General features: G+C 35.7%; 1 pseudogene; it reads right to left on the bottom strand.

The window, feature by feature from the left end:
• Nucleotides 1–2,812: 2,812 nt before the first annotated feature.
• On the bottom strand, nucleotides 2,813–4,054 carry LOC101489354 (probable UDP-arabinopyranose mutase 5; annotated as a pseudogene).
• Between the last annotated feature and the right edge of the window lie 526 nt (nucleotides 4,055–4,580).

Raw genomic sequence — 4,580 nt, 5'->3', positions numbered from 1 at the left:
AAAACAGAGGCAACATCATTTTCTGCAATTCGCGAAACAGCCACTGCTGCACATTCACATATCAGCTGCGAAATTGTCATTAGATACTCTGTAAAGAATCTATTCTCAAACAAGAGTTGAGCAATATCAGATTCTGTCAAATTCAATCATTTGTAAAAACTCAAACTATAAGAGTTTCTTTATAGTTTGTTTAAGATTGCTTCCTATCAAGGTTAGATAGGTGTTGTGATTGCTTTCTGGGTGGAAAGTAATTAAGAAAGAAATAGATCAAGGTTGATTTATTCTAGGTGTTGTAAGATTAAGAAGGTTCTTCATTTTAAACACTTAGTGGAAAATCTCACAGTGTGAGGACTGGACGTAACCCACGTTGGGTGAACCAGGATAAATCTTTGTGTGGTATTCTCTTTCCTTTCTCCTTCTTTACTATACTGCATTAATCTTTTAAGATAAAATAGAAACTGATTTTCTGCTAATTTAAGAACGTTCTCTGTTTTATAACATAAACCAAGAACGTTTTCCGTTTTCTGTTTCATAACCAAGATCATTCTTGAGTTATTCTCTTAAGTTTTAACAGGAATTTTTAAAAGGCATATTTACAATTCAAACCCCTCTTTCTTGTAAATCGACATTGTTACTTCAGATATAAGAGAGGTATAATGATTTCAATCCAATAATACTTCAAGTACTTTGAGAACCTTTCTGAATGATATGAAAATAAAATGCAAGTACTTTGTAAAAAATCAAAATTTTGTTCAAAGTTGTTCAAGGTTTGATTCAAGGATTGTGTGTTGTTTGATTTGAAGTTATGGTGTATTTATACTCCATAAACATCTCTTCAGATTCGTGGCCATTGATCCAATAGGTTTGATGAATAAATACAACGATCTAGAACCATTTCAGATCTAAAAAATTGTATTGCTTCCAGTTGTATTCGAATACAAGATGTATGTATTCGAATACACCTCTTTGTAACGTTCAAATTTATTCAAAATTTGCACCTTGTATTCGAATACATCTTTCATGTAGTCGAATACAGATTCGTGATTTTTGCCACTGACTTGCTTTGTATTCGACTAGAGTAGGTCGTAGTCGAATACAAATTTGAATGTTTAGCTACTGACTTGTTGTGTGTATTCGACTACAGCAGGTCGTAGTCGAATACAGATTCGAAAGTTTAGCTACTGACTTGCTGTGTGTATTCGACTACAGCAGGTTGTAGTCGAATACAGATGTGAAGTTTTTGCTTCTGACTTAGCATATGTATTCGAATACACTATGCTGTATTCGAATACACTTTTGTATTTTGTCAAAAATATTAGTTTTAAGACTTTGTTAATGTAATTTTGACTTTTGAAAATATTTTATATGCATATGTAAATATGAATGGTTCTCATGTATTTGAGGTATTGGTTGTATCATTTACCTTTACATTAAAACATTAAATATGCCTTTATCATAATCGTTGGTCTTTGTCTTCATCAAAAACATGTATTTTACATTAAGGGTTGTGTTGATGGCGCTGGTTCTGAAGTAGGAATATTTGGTAATGGTGTGGAATCAAAATCGTCATCAGAGATTGTGTAGATCATTTGGTCAGTTGTTTTAGGTTTGGGGGTCCCAATATCAGCGAGAATATGTATTGATCTACGTTTGGAGGATGAGGATGTCGAGCGTGTTTCTAAGATATGGTGGAGTTTGATGAATGATGGTAATCCCACATTGATACTGTTGAAGTTATGGGATTTTAGAGAAAAGGAAGAGAAAAAATAATAAATGTTTGAATATTATTGATAATAGCTTAATGCTGACTTGATTACAAAAGACTCAATACTAATCTCTATTTATAGAGAAACATAGACTCAATCCTAAATAAGGAATAAATCATAATAATAATGAGAGATATTATAAGATATCGCTATGATTATAAATTGATCCAAAGAAATAATTTAAGATACTCTAATATAATATAAAAGATATTATAAGATATTTTCTAATATTCTAACACTCCCCCTCAAGCTAAAGCTTACTAAGCTTTAGCTTGCTACAAGAAAACCATGTTTTGCTCTACAAAATAATAAAAAATATGGAGAGGCAACTCATGGATGCATGTGAAGTCGGAGAGAATTGTTATAAATATAGCCTAGCCAGATAGTCTGATTGATCATCAGCCTGAGAAAAATTCATGGCAAGCAATTGAACAAAGCAAGCTCCGTTCTTCTAAAAAAAGTGCATTTGGAAGCTTCAAGCCAATAATAATGGAGACTCAAAATATTTAAACTTGAATCTGCTTCAAGGAGATATAGACGTGCTTCAAGGAGAGAAAGGCAAGGCCAATGCATCTGGGACAAATATCCAAGATAAAGTAAGTAATGAAAATAAAAGACACCGTTAGAATAACCACCAACAGAACAAGTCATCACTAATATAATTCATATGTGAAAAAAGTGACACCACCAGAATGATCGTCGATGAGAATATAAGTCACTACTATAATCTATTAGTAAGAACTAAATTGCATGACAAACACCGAATAAGAAGCAGCGCAACTCTAACGAAACAAAGCCATGATCGATCAACAAAGTAAGAAAATGCATCCAAAACAGGAGAGATAACGGCTGTTTGAACAATGACACATATTTTCGTTGATCAAAATTGGAGAGTAAAGGTAGATCTGAAACCATCGAAGAGAGAATAATCGTGCACCAAGAAGAATCCCATGAACTGAATTGTAAACCTTCCAAACCTGTCAGCTAAGAGCCCAATCATAGGGGCTGCAACAGCTGCCACGACAAAGGTTGGAGAGTTTCCTCCATCAAAAATCTGATCCCACGGTCCACTTCCTAAGGACACCACAATCTATGCGACCACTATTCCCAGAATCAGGATGCCCACTATTCTCAGAATCAAAATCAAGACACCCATTCAATGCCTCCACAACATTAGCAACATTGTCTGGATTTTCGAAATTGACAAAACCAAAACACTTTGACCTACCATCTGCATCTCTCATCAAAACAACACTAGTAATGCATCTCCCCAGTTGTTCCTTCACCGATTTGGCCATCTCAACCACGCAGTCCTCTTCTGTCGTAGCAGATTGCGGCAACCTTACAGACCGAAAGAAAGGAACAACTTCCTCCATCATTTTCACTTTTTCCCATTCTTTCTTCAAGTTAGCTATGACATTTCCTCTTTATATTCTCGAAACATACGGCAACCCGCTTTTCACACTGAAGCCTAGGTGGTCACATATAACTTTCACACACAATCCACACCATATATCTTCCCACCTGATTTTTCCTTCTCCTGCCAATCCCAAAGTTGGGACCAATGTCGGGTCAACTAATTTTCGGTTAAAGGCAATGTTGATTCCACTCACTGGCAACATCGCTCTAATAAGAACTGTTAAAACTGCATCCACATATCGTGAATTCCTATGCGTTGGCTTGAGAGCCTGAGTTGGTGCATCAAGGTCTGCCAGATTGAGCCATAGTTCACACGACACAGCATAATCAACCCCATTTCGAAGGCTAAATGGGTAGCCGAGAACAAAATCCGCACCCCTACAGAATGGATCATATAGCGTATTAAAGAAGAAAGGAGTGGCACGAGTCTTGAGGTTCACGATATGTTGAGCCACAGCGAATACGAAATTCCCCGAATTATCTTTTGCTGAAACACAATCATCATCAATACAAACAACATACTTCTTCTTTGAAACTAGAAAGCCGAAATATCTACAAGCGTAGCCAGAGAAGCGAATGGAAGTGGAGGAACCCACCAATTGCTCAATTTCAGATTTTGTATAGACATATGCACTAAATCCTTCGAGAATTTGGAGTTCTTCCTTGAGGTCAGCATCTTTGACTATTATTAGCTGGAAACGGGAGAAAACTGGCTTCCATTCATTCATAAAAGGTGTGAGGTCAGAGTGCAGGGCACCGATCACAATGTCAACTTCGTTGTCGTTGATAATTACTTGAGACATCTTTTGAGGTATACAATACAATATCGATTATTTCACCAACTGAAATTCTAGATTGTGAGTTGGACTCAAACTTGTGACAACAGTTTCAATCTTATCTTAGAATTTTTTGGGGGAAAAAGTTGACAGATCGAAAATTAGGGTTTCGATGCGTGAAAAAAAAAGGGTTTTAGGATTACAGCCAGAAATCTTATGTGTTTAAATAGACTAAGGATAAATTCGTCGGTGATCACAACGGATAAGGGATATGGCGGAGAAACTTAATTTTTTTTTTTGCGATGAACAGTGCTACGATTGATTTGCTGAAAATAAACGAAAAGCTACAAAGAATGGGTAAATCAGAATTGAGACACGGTTTATCGAAAAAAATCTCACCGAATGTTGAAATGTTAGAAAAGAGAAACTATGATTGTATTCCTTAATTGGTGGGAACTCGGAAGCGGAATAAAGGCGAGATCGTTCAAGGAGGATCAAAATAGGCTCTAGATATCATGTTGAAGTTGTGGGATTTTAGAGAAAATGAGGAGAAAAAATAATAAGGGTATGAATATTATTGATAATAGCTTAATGCTGACTTGATTACAAAAGACTCAAT

Source organism: Cicer arietinum, chromosome 7, assembly GCF_000331145.2.
Source record: "Cicer arietinum cultivar CDC Frontier isolate Library 1 chromosome 7, Cicar.CDCFrontier_v2.0, whole genome shotgun sequence".
In the NCBI taxonomy this organism is placed as follows: domain Eukaryota; kingdom Viridiplantae; phylum Streptophyta; class Magnoliopsida; order Fabales; family Fabaceae; genus Cicer; species Cicer arietinum.
This window is presented reverse-complemented; position numbering and strand designations above follow the sequence as displayed.